Source organism: Benincasa hispida, chromosome 1 (genome assembly GCF_009727055.1).
Source record: "Benincasa hispida cultivar B227 chromosome 1, ASM972705v1, whole genome shotgun sequence".
NCBI lineage: Eukaryota > Viridiplantae > Streptophyta > Magnoliopsida > Cucurbitales > Cucurbitaceae > Benincasa > Benincasa hispida.
The window spans coordinates 33902115-33916064 of NC_052349.1; positions in this window are offsets into that span (position 1 = coordinate 33902115).

Below are 13950 nucleotides of genomic sequence, written 5' to 3' on the forward strand. Positions count from 1 at the left end.
TTTCTCCATGGATAATTCCTTACGCTTGTGTTTGAGATAGCATTTAAAGTTCTAGGAAGGAGGCAACTTCTCAATCATAGCAGCAACTTAGAATGGCTCACTGATGTCCAATCCTTCACTTCGTAAATCACCAATAATAATTTGCAATTCCTCCATCTGATTGACTACTAACTTGGTATTGACCATCTTATATTCTTTAAGAATTTTCCCACAAGAAATTTCTTAGTACCAACATCTTCCAGTTTATACTTCTTGTCTAATGCCTCCCACAATAGTTTTGTTGTATTGTAGGCATTGCAATAGGCATTATACAAAGTGTCCTCAAATGACTAAGTATATAATTACGACACAGGAAGTCCAAATACATCCATGCTTGCTTTGCTGCTTCTGTTTCAGGAGTGACAGCTTCTGGCAGGGTAATTGGGAAATCTTCCTACTAAATATGAGCAAAATTTAATGTGGTGAGATAGAAGATCATCTTCTGTTGTCATTTATTGAAATTATCTCCCTTGAACTTCTCTTGTTTTTCAGCATGAGATTTAACAATGGGTGTTCCCATCATGGTAAAAGTAGCGATATTGGTGGAGGAGTTTGTAGCCATTAGTTCAAATATACTAACTGTCTTCAAATTGTTGGGAAAAATTGTATAAAACTGAATACACTAGCAAACGGATTACACCTCAATTACTAGAGATAATACATCCAACGTATAACATTAAAACTCAAACGAAAGCCAGGTGGTGTAACAAGGTTTAGATATGAAAATAACCAAAGACTTAAAAGAACTTGAAAACCTTATGAGACTCAAAACGTACTCGAGGCACGCTTCTAGTAAGCATTGTCCTGAAGACAATTACATGGGGTGCAAGTAGACTACAGTGATCGTCTCAGCAAAATATAACAACTAACTCCAATAGAACTACAACCTTGAACTACTTGGATCTGGCAAAACTTTTGGATACTTTCTCTCAACTCAACTCAGGAACAAAAGAAAAAAGGAAAGAAAGGAGAGAACTTTTCATCTTGGAGTGGGATGCTACAAATGAAGAATCAAGTTGTTATTTATAGGCTAGCAACTTGGTAACTCTCCAAATTACAAAATAAAATCAAATGAATACAAAGATTGAAACATTTGTCAAATTTTACTCAATCGAGTTCTTACTTGATAAAAGATCAAACATAACTCATTCAAATTGAAAAAACTACAAATTTAACTTTCATACATACTATATTTGTACATGAAACATCATTTATTTGAAGTTTCAATTCAATTTGAATGTTTCTAAATAATGAATTTAATCTACACAATTAAATTCATTTTATGTTTCAAATTTTTTCCCAACTTTCACTTTCTTTTACCAAACATGCATGAATCAAATATTAATGGAGCACGCATTATTGTAGTAGAATGAATCACAAACCATGTATTATATTTTATAGGTTTTGTTCAGTAACTATTTAACTCCTATTTTAATTTTGGGTTTTTGAATTTTTGAATTTTTTTGTTTTAAAAAAAAAAATCACATATATGTTTGATAACTGTATTTTGTTTTTTTTTATTAAAGAAATTTTGTTGAATAATATATGAGTTATTATGATATGATTTTATGATGTGGATCCCATTATTTCGAAGTTGCATGCTAGATCAATTTAGTGGCAATTTACACTTCTACCAAAAGTTATGTACACACCGTATTAACTAGATTTGTGTTTCTATGGTTTCCTAGACATGTATGAACTAAGAAGCACGGACACTTTAGTTTGGTAAGTATGTTCATGTCCGATACGTGTCGGACACTTGGACATTCTGACACTTGTTAGACATGTATCAGACACTTGGTTCAATAAATATGTTAGACATGCATATAACACTTACTGAATAGACTAAAAAGACGTATATGACAATAATAAAAACTTTTGAGTGTGAAGTACATTAGGCTAAAATTTTTAAGCAGATAAGTGCATCAACCCATTTACTTTTAATTTTCTTTTGGTATAATTGTAAAAATGATACATATATTTTTTAAAATGTATATTTTAATAAACGTGTCCTTGTCGTATTGTGTCCTAGAGTTTTAAAATATGGTGTGTTGTCGTGTCCATGTTGTGTCATATCCATGTCTTATATTTATATCTGTGCTTCTTAGTGTATGAGTACACCTCACCTATGGTATGACAATTTTAATTGTTCAATGATGTCCATCGATGTATTAAATAACATGGGGTTCCATTTCGAAACTAATTTGTTATGAGAGAAGCGTTGAGAATCTCACATTCGAAAAATCAAGGGATCTAACACTCTTTATAAGATAGATGAGCTAGTCCTCTCATTGTCAATTGGTTTTGAGATGAACCTCAAATTATCTAATATGGTATCAGAGTCATAAACCCCAAACGGGTATTTGGTCTAATAAAAAGAAAGAGTAGTTCATCTATCTTATAAAAAGGGTCGTTTAGTTTAAGGTTTTATAGATGCCTAGGAATAAAGGATACCTGGAAATAGGATGCCTGTGAATAGGATGTCTAAGAATCAAAGATAACTATGTTTGATCTTGTATGAAAAATGCTATTAGAAGTTTGAAAAATTATTAAAACAGGATCACTGAAGACGATCATACTAGCTAACTCACATAAAAATGTCCCATCATGGTAATTTAAAGTATCAAAGTTTGAAAAATTATTAAAACAATAGTTACCTAAAAAATCAAAATGGTTAAAAGAAGTGATGGACTTCAAGCACTATATATATAAAAGAGACTGATCTATAACTTCGATTTTAAATAATCTCAGTTTTAAGCACTTTTAAGCCCGATATACCAACTCTAGTTGTGTGAGAGTATAACTTTAATACCTTCAAAAGAGTATTTCTTTGTAATTGGGGTTGAGAAGAGAGATTATTTATTGTAATAAATTTTCACATAGTAGAGTTTTCTCCGATTTAGGAATTTTTCAAGTAAATTCTTGTACTTTTATTTTTTATTTTTAATTTCTCAATTATTTTTCTACTTATTGTTGGGAATGACCCACACTTACTAAGGCTCAAGGCCTAAAAGAGAGTCATATGGTGAACTCCACCTTCTCTTGTCCCACATTGGAGAGTTAAGGAGTGACTAGAGGGTATAAATAGGAGAGCATCTCAAGTGAATTGCATAAATGGGTAGAGGGGCAGTAGAGGGCCTTTTCCTACACACATACACCATTGTTGTCTCCTCAATTGGAGGGTTGGGTGTTCTAGATTTGAAATTTATTTTTTCAAAATGTTCTTCCCTTCATCTTCTTTAACCTCGTAAAAAACCATCACTTAATGGAGCCAATTACCACTTCCAAATCTGATGTGGAGATGTCGATTCCTCCAAGGATGCTTTTGCCCTCACAAAACCAACAACCTCCAAAGATGCTTCTACCGATCCGGTTCCAACTGTGGACACTAAAAATTTGCTTTTGCCCTCACAAAACCAACAACCTCCAAAGATGCTTCTACCGATCCGGTTCCAACTGTGGACACTAAAAATTTTGAGAAGGATAATAAAATTTTCTGCGGTCACCTGCTCAACCACATGACAGATTCACTGTTTGACTTGTTTGTTGTCCAGAAATCTGCAAAGTTGATCTAGAATACCCTGGAATCCAGATATGGAGGTAACAACGCTTGTAGAAAGAAACACGTGGTGGGCAAATTGTTATATACTACAAGAAATCATACTTCTCCCGATGCCATAATTCGTCGGAAAAGTGTGAAAAATGCATCAGGAGATCCTCTCCTGACGAATAATGGATTGTCCAGAGTTTGGTCAGGAAAAATCTGTCGGGAGAGGAACTCCCGACGCATAAAACAAGGCGTTAGGAGTTCCTCAAACTGTCGACGCATCATATATGACGTCGGCAATTTGAGGAACTCCCAACGCCCTATACATGCGTTGGGAGTTCATCGACCAACTCCCGACACCTTGTTTTATGCGTCGGGAGTTACAAGAACTCCTGACGCACTAAAATCCGCGTGAGGAGTTTCTTCATTAGTTGAATATTGACTTTTAAATTTTTTTAATTTATAATTTATAATTTTTTTAAATTTGATCTGATTAACCTGCAAAACATAATTAATCAACTCAAACAGATTCACATAATAAATAAAACAAAGAAAACGAAGTCCATACTATAACAAATAAATGAAAAGTTACAATATCGTACAATAAAACAAAGTCATTACTAAATAAAAGAAATTTGTTTTCACAAATACATGGAAGAAATAAAATGAAAACAACGTCAATAAATACAAAGAAGAAAACAACGTCTGGAACACAACATCTTGAACAATCGTCCAACCTCGTCTTCTAACAACATCCTACCATAAAACAAAAACATTCAAATGTCATAATCTTTAAACATCCACAACACGTTCAAACTTCATAAACAAAATATCCACAAATGTCATAATTGTCCAACCAAACTTCATAAATAAACAATCTAAATGAAACTTCATAAACAAGAACGAACACACATAAAACTCAAATTTTCTCCTCAAAACAATCTAAACCAATCTCGACCCACCCCCCACAACATATTCAAACTTCATAAACAAGAACGAATACACATAAAACTCAAACTTTCTGCCCAAAACAATCTACACAATCTCAACCCAACCCCCCACAATACATTCGAACTTCATAAACATTTATAAACACATAAAAACTCTAAGTTCAATGACAAAATGAGTATAATCAAACTCTACCCAACCCCCACGACAAACATGAGACCTCCCAAATATAAAAAAAAATACATAATAGATGCTAAATGACAATAATCCTCTAAATTACATAAATTATAACACCTATAATTCACAATTCACAATAATCTACCAAATTGCAGAAATTGTAACATCTATTATAGTAAATTAAGTAATCCCTAACCTTAAGAATTAAAGGGAAAAAAAGACTCAATCCACAATAACATCCATAACCTATAATCCATAATTCACATTAGATTACCAACATGTTAGAAATTAAACATTACCAATATTACCAACATTACCAACATGCTAAAAACTAAACATTACCAACATTAATTACCAACATGCTAGAAATTAAACATTACCAACATTACCAACATGCTAGAAATTAAACATTACCAACATTAATTACCAATATTACCAACATGCTAGAAATTAAACATTATCAACATTACCAATATACTAGAAATTTAAAACAATGGCTTAAATTAATTCACAAAAAGAACAACAAAGTCGCAAGCAATGAAGGGGGAAGGCGGCAGCGCGAAGGGGGAAGGAGAAGGCGGCGAGCGGCGGCACGAAGGGGGAAGGGGCAGGCAACAGGCGACGGACGCAAGGGGAAGGGAAAAGGAGGAGCAGCGAGGGGCGCAAAGGGAAGTGGCAGCGGGTGGGTGCGGGTGCAAGGGGAAGAGAAAAAGGGGGCAGCTAGGGTTGATAATGAAAAGAATGGGAAAATGAAGAAGAAGGGATTTTGTTATTACCAAATCCAATCACCCGACGCCGCTCGATGGGCGTCGGGAGATCTGTTCCTTGAACACCCAAAAAGATAATGTTATGTTATTAAGTTCTCGATTATCTGATAACATGTGGGGAGAAGCTGTATTATTTTCTGCCTGTTTTATACTTAATAGGATTCATCATAAAAGGCTAGATAAGACTCCCTATGAGTTGTTGAAGGGATACCCATCTAACCTACATTACTTAAGATTGTGGAGGTGCTTAGCCAAGGTAGTATATCCAGAATTTAAGAAACCCACAGTAGGATCTAAAACTTTTGATTGCACTTTTATCGGTTATGCTAATAATAGTGCTGCATATAGGTTTGTGTGTTTAAGTGATAACTTGATGTGTGAATCTTGTTGTGTTTTTTAACATATTTTTTCCATGATTAAAACTATTGATAAATCAGTAAAAACTTCAATCAATAATCAAACTGCTAGTAACTCAAGCATCGATCGGATATTTGAACTCCCTTCTTCTAACCCTAATAACATACCTGAGTTAGAGTCTGAAAGAAATGAAAGACAAGGGTTAGTAAAAGACAAGGGTTAATAAGGATTTTGGACCTGATTTTCGAACTACCTTTCTAGTTGAAAATTCAGATAAAATAGACACTCAATTTGCTTGCATGTACTTAATAGATAGAGATCTAAAAACTTATCAAGAGCTTTAAGCTCAATAAACTCTAGGTTTTTGAAAGTGGCAAAAATTAGATTCCTTAGTCATGAATCAAACATGGGAATTAGTGGAACTACTTAAAGGAAATAAACCCATTAGGTGTAAATGGATCTTTAAGAAGAAAATGAAACCAGATGGTACAATAGATAAGTTTAAGGCTAGAGTAGTGGTTGTGGGATACACATAAAAGTGAGACATAGACTATTTTGATACTTACTCACATGGGACTAAAATAGTCATTTTTAGAGCTTTGATAGCTTATGTTGCGATTTGTGGCCTTTTAATACATCAGATGGAAGTAAAGACAACATTCCTCAATGGGGACTTAGAAGAGGAAATATATATGACACAACCTGAAGGTTTGATTGTTTCGGGTCAAGAAAATAAGGTATGTAAACTTACTAAATCTTTTTATGATCTAAAACAAACTCCTAAATAATGGTATGAAAACTTTAACAACATTTTAGTAAACAATGGTTTTATTAAAGTAAACTGTTCTGACACATGTGTTTACTCAAAGCCATCTAGAGCTAACTATGTGATAATATATTTGTATGTTGATGATATGTTGATCTTTGGTACAAACATAGATATAATTAAGGACACCAAATTATTTATATCGTCACAATTTGAAATGAAAGATTTAAGTGAGGCTGATGTGATACTCGATGTTAAGATAAGAAAAACTGAAAATGGCTTCTCTCTATGTCAATCACACTATATTGAAAAATTACTAAAGAGATTTGACAATTTTGATGTTATACCTATAAGAACATCCTCTTATTCTAGTATGAGTCTTAAGAAGAATAAAGGTGAAAGTGTTTCTCAATCTGAATATGCAAAAATTATTGTTAGTGTTATATTTTTAATGAATTATACTAAACCCGATATTGCATATGTTGTGAGTAGCTGAGTAGATACAGTCATAATCTTGATAAGGATCATTGGACAACACTTCATCATTTGCTAAGATACCTCAGATGTACAATGGATTTTTGTCTGGATTTCAATAATTTTCCTGTACTGTTAAAAAGATATAGTGATGCAAAGTGGACAAAAGATAACGACAAAGTAAGTTTGCCTAATGGATACGTGTTTATACTAGGAAGAGGTGCTATTTAATGGAAATCAACCAAACAAAACCTGTATAGCATGATTCACCATGGAGTCAAAATTTATAGCACTAGAGCTAGGTTGACAAGAAGTAGAGTGACTAAGAAGTCAGCTAGGAGATGTGCCACTGTAGGGGGCATCTGTACCCGTATCTTTGTACTGTGATTCGCAAGTTAACATAGGTATTATCAAGAACAGTGTGTATAATGGCAAAAGAAGGCATATTCGCTTCAGATATGAAGCTGAACAACTGTTGAAGGAAGGAACTATCCCCATAGAGTATGTGAGGTCTGAGAGGAATTTAATAAACCCTTTCACCAAAGGCCTAACAAAGAGAGTAATCCTAGAGTCTTCAATTAGTATGAGACTCAAACCCTTAGTGTAATCCATAGCCCTTTATTTTAGGTGGTTTATTGCGATAGACTTTATGGATACTTTGTGAGTGATCCATAGCCCTTTATGTTGAGTTGTCTATTGCATTAGACTTGATGGATAATGTCTAGAGTTTTCATAGCTCAGTTTTGAGTGGTCTATTGTGATAGACTTGACGAAGTATCTAACATGAAAGTGAAGGTGTGGGTTGTCTTCTATGAAAGACTTTGAGGGTTTCTTTCTAGAGCTTTCACGATGACCCAAGGCTTTATGTGAATAGCCCAAATAGCATATGATGCATAATTTTATTGCAGAATTAAGAGAGAAATCAAAAGGATTGAAACGTTTTGTGGGAATCTCAACCAGTATTTACAAAAGTTCAAGAGGCAAATCACTTTGGTGAATTTAATTGTTGCCTTACTTTACTATACATCAATTCAAATCACAAGATATTGATGCTTAAGTTACCACCATTCCATTGCTCAAAATCACTACTATCTTTTTATTTTCTCGATACCTGTAAGTCATCGTGGGGAATAGTTGGAAATGATCCATACTTACCAAGGCCCAAGGCCCATAAGAGAGTCATATGGTGAATTCCACATTCTCTTGTCCCACAATTGATATTTAAGGAGTGACTAGAGAGTATAAATAGGAGAGCACCTCTAATGACTTGCAAAAGTGAGTAGAGGGATAGCAGAGTGCCTTTTCTCACACTCGCACACCACCATCGTCTTCGTTGTTTGGTCAGATGGGTTGTTTGAACAAATGCGCCTACGCGAAAAGAAAAAAGAAATAGTTATATTTTTTTTGTTTTAATTTTTTTTAAACCCTTAAACCGTTGAAACTTAATTGTTTTAAAATAAAAAGCGTTAGGATTTTAATTAAGTTCTTATTTCCAGACCTGGAATTTGTTTTTTCAAAATGTTCCTTCCTTCATCTTCTCCAGACCCTTCAAAAACCAGTGGTCTAGATCTTAAAAAAAAGCATTCTTCATCTGCTTTCTTCATCATGATTCTGAGCAACTCCTTTTTCTCATCTGATTTCAATCCTCCATCGACGAGTGCACGTCTGAAGGGGGGAATTGTGTTAACCTTGGGAAGCAATCGACAAGAATGATTCACACCATGATCATGCCAAATTTACTTTGAAGCCAATGGTTTCCACGACACAATGAATAACCTTCGAATCTGACAACGACGAATAACACTTATAAGCAAGCTTCTGCAAGATAACACATCAATTTCGAGCCTCCATATATTTGGCCAGCATTAACCTTTAGTTTAAGACAGTCTTTTCTTTCGAACCATATATACTATATAGTCCAACTAACTACCGTCAACTGTGGTTGAAAACATTTTGCAAACTATTTTTCCAAACGTCAAGGGGTAGTTAAAAATTAATTTTTAATTTCAAACCTCAAAAACCAAACAAAGTCTATGAATGTTGAAACTAAGTTTAAAAAAAAAAAAAAAAACAACAACAATAACAATAACAAATAATAATTTTTTTAAGGACAACAAATAATAGTTAATAACATTACAAATCAAATATAAATCATATATAGTTCCGCTATTATAGTATATTAGGTGAAAAATACTACAAAGAAAAGTTATCAATATCTATTTAGTATTATTCTTATTAGTCTCGTTAATTAGTGATACTTATGATTACAATTAATTAATATCTATTTTGATCAACCATGTATGTCATGACTATCATATAGAATAAGATTATATGTTTTGATGAATTATTAATAAATGAAAAATAGCTATATGAGTAAAAACATTACGGAAAGATATATTTATAGTTAGTTTTAAGAAATATCGATTAAATTTTTTAAAAAAAAGTAATAATAAAATGACCAATTTAAATTATTTTTTAAAAAAGATCTTAAGAGCATTATATTAAAACCCTCTTTTAAAACAAAATTTAATGCAATATGAAAATCATTTAGCACAAAATCCTACCGTTAATTAATTTTAAAAATGTGTAGCCAGTGATTCCATTATAAACTAAACTAAATATTCATGGCATATTCGTTAAATTAGACCCAAATTTAAAAATCTATTACGTATTTTAAAAATTTAAAAACTTATTAGATACAATGCCTAAACTTTTTGTCTTAATTAACTAAAAAAAATTGGTACATATAATTGTCATTTATACTTGAGTAAATTTCGATTTGTCAGTATAAAAAGTACACCTTGTAGGTCTTAATAGTTATTAATTTTTTTAAGTATTTTTTAACCATATTTTTCATATTCTCATTTGGTTTATTCATATACCATTTTAATATGGAAGAAAATATCCTTATTTTTTTTAGAACAAGATAAAATAAACATAGGACTTAAAGAAATATAATATAATTAAATTGGAAGGAAGGAGTAAGAGTTGAGATAAACCCTATATCTTTATGGAGGAGCATATTGATTTAGAGTGGATTTTCTATAGATATAGAGATATACTTACAAGCTACACTCATAAAGAATTGGAAGTATAGCAAAATCTATTAGTAATAGACTCTATAATTAATAGACTCTTATTAGAAGTATAGTCTATAACTGATAGATCCTCACTAACGATATGGTTCATCACTAATAGACTTTGAAAGTAGAATCCAAATTTTGGTATATATACAAATTCTTTTATATTGTCTATACCGCAAATATTTTGGATTTATTTGCTATGTTGTAACTACCCTAGATATTTAGTATGAACTCAAGAGAAAATGCAAGTAAAAACATAGTTATATCTACTTATTATTACTAAAATATGATGTAAGATAAAAACCAGTAAAATAGATCATATATTAAATATCGAATCCGTCTATTCGCGATTTAGAAAACGAAAAAGGTTTCCTAGTGATAGTGTGTTAAAATTATTTTACGATGATGAAAATCTATCAATGATGAACTATATAAATAGGTTAAATTCGAAATTTTTTAGAACAATTGTCATATTTGTTATCTGCAAATTATTTATTTTATGAGAAATATTCCCAAATATGACAAATAACCTTTCTACCCTACCCAATGTAATTGTCCTATTTTTTTTAATCATATTCACGGTCCATTTGAGGTCAAAAATCAATACGAGAATAGTTTTGAGGGTGTTTGATAAAACTAATTATTCGTTAATTGATATAAATTTATTTTTTAACTACTTTTATCTGAAAATAACATATAGATTAGTTGCTTTTGAATAAACTTTTCTAAAGATTTTATATGTCTAATGGCTATTTCCATTCTAATTTATTTTCTTCTATATTTGAATTGTAAATTTTTTTAATAACAAGGCCTAGACTTTATACTTCATAGGAGTATTAATAACATGGAAAAATGTCGAGCCTTCCTCAAAGTTACCCAAAAATATTCTCAGGTAGAATTTGATAGGCGCTTAGTATTTGGTTGGAGAGACAATAGAAATCTTAACCATATTGAAAATCATCTACTCACTTGTGGGAAGACATCATATATTTGGCAGCCTCTTGGTGTATTAGATCAAATTTATGTGAAGCGTGTGATAGACATTCACAAATAAATAACCAACAAAAGATTATTTGAGAGGAAATAAAATCATTTTTATTTGAAAGTCTCTTCAAACTTGATTCACATTTTTAATTGAACTCTCTTTGTGTGTTCTTCTCTACACTTGATTGTCATTTCAATACAAAATATCAGTTCTATTTATAGGATTATCATGGGCAAGCCTAAATCTATAACTCTCACTTTAATTAAACACATAAAAAAACCTTCAAAGTCCTATATTTAATTTATTAATATATCTTACTCTCTCCAATACATGATCTTACCAACTTTCATCAATTAAAATACTTAATTAGCTTGCATCTATAACTTATCTAATTAAAACATTTTTTATTTTTCAACATCCTCCCTTAAACATGTTTTGTAAATACTCCAAGCAAAGTTCTCAACTTGCTAAATACATCAACAGTGACTTCGTGAAAATATCTGCAATTTGATCATTAGTTTTCACATATTCAACTTGAATCTCCTTTCTTGAAATGCAATCTCCATTAAAATGAAATCTTGTATCAATGTACTTACTGAGATCATGAAACATTGAATTCTTTGCTAGAGCAATTGTTGACTTATTATCTACATGGATCACAGTTGCATCATCTTGCAAAATTTCAACTATCTTTAATAAATTCCTTAACCAAACTGATGACAAATACTTGAGGCTGCAGCAACATATTATGCCTCATAAGTAGATAATATCACAATAGGTTGCTTCTTAGAATTCCAAGTAAATGCAGTATTACCAAAAAAGTTAGGATTTTTCGGTCATTAACATCTCCTGCCTAGTCACTATCCCAATAACCTCAAGCTTGAATTCTTTAGATGAAAAATAAAATAATCCATAATCAAGCGTACCTTTGAGGTAATGAAGAATTCTCTTTGCCACTTTCAAATGAGTAGATGTAGGAGATTCCATAAATCGACTCACCAATCCAATGTTAAAAAGAATATTTGGTCATGTGCAAGTCAAATATCTCAAACTCCCAATTAAGCCTTTGAAATATTAAGGATCAACAACATCTCCTTCTTCATATTTGGACAATTTTATCCTAATTTCAATCGTGGTTGTGATAGGCTTAGAATTGATCATCTTGAATTTCTCTAGAATTTCTCTAGAATTTCTCTGGTATATCTCTTGAAATGTCTTCCTCTGGCTACTTCACCTCAATGCCAAGATAATATGACATTAGTCCAATATCTGTCATTTCAAATTCTTGGGTCATTGCCTTCTTGAGATCTTAAAAAATACTTACACAATTTCCTGTAAAAATTAAGTCATCCAAATACAAACTAACTAACAAAATATCTTCATGATCATTAGTCTTAATATAAAGAGAATATTTATAAGGGCATCTTACCCATTGTTCAGAAAATATTTGTTGATTCTGCTATTTCACATTCTAGGCGCTTCTTTCAATTCGTACAACGGCTTCTTTAATTTTAAGACTTTATCTTCTTGACCTTTCACATCATAATCAAGAGGTTACTCTAAGTAGACTTCTTCTTCCAAATAACCATTCAAGAATGTTGATTCAACATCCATTTGAAAGATCTTCCATTTACTTTGAGCAACAAGTACAATTAACAACCTTATGGTCTCCAAGCGAGCAACGGGAGCAAATACTTCATTGTAGTCAATGCCTTTTCTTATAGAGTAGCCTTTTGCAACTAATTTTTTCTTATGCCTCTCCACTTCTCCCTTTTCATTTTTTTTTTGTTTGCCTCGAATACCCATTTGACATCGACTACTTTCTTTCCACTTGGAAGAGTATAAAGTTTCCATGTACCATTATTCTTTATGGCCTTTATCTCTTCATCTATGGCAGTCTTCCACTTTTCATTTTCCAAAGCTTCTTCAAAATTCAAAGGTTCATTGTCACCAAATAGAAAAAAAAAATAGTAAGATTATTAAAATTTTGACATAACTTTTCAGTCCCATTATATATGTCTTGTAAACTTCTCATGCCACGAAATCCTTCACTTGAACTTGCAGATGATGAAGGTATGCTTTGTTGTGGAGTGATTGGTGACATTAGTGGTGTTGATGGAGTCCTTCAATGTCACTAGACTCATAATCATCATTAGGAAAAAGTAAAAAGTTATAGTCTTTTGGTTCATCATTCCAATTCTAGGTTGCTTCCTCATCAAACACAACATCTTTACTCACCACTGTCTTCTATGTAGTAGGATTATAAAGCTTGTAGCCTTTTAAGCTTGCATCATAGCCAACAAAAATATGCTTCTCACTTTTATCATTGAGCTTCCAACAATTTTGATCAGGTATATGTCCTTAAGATACTTCCAAATGCTCTCAAATGAACAATGGATGGTGTTCTTCCTGTCCATGCTGAGGTGTTTTGTTCCACAAGCTTCTAGTAGGAGAATGATTGGACAAATATACAACACATTTAACAGATTGTGCCCAACATTCTTTTGGCATCTTTTAAATTTTCAACATACTTTGAGCCATATTGAGTATCATTCTATTCTTCCTTTCAACAACATCATTTTGTTGAGGAGTCCATGGAACTATCATAGGCCGATGAATATCATTTTCTACGCAATTTTTTTTAATTCATTTGAAGTGAATTCTCCTCCCGTATCTTATCTTAAGGCTTTTAGGTAATAACCATTTTCTTTTCTGTCAAGAGCTTTAAATCTCTTAAACATGCCAAATACTTATGATTTCTCCTTAATAAAATAAACCAAAGTTTTTCGGCTGAAATCATCAATAAA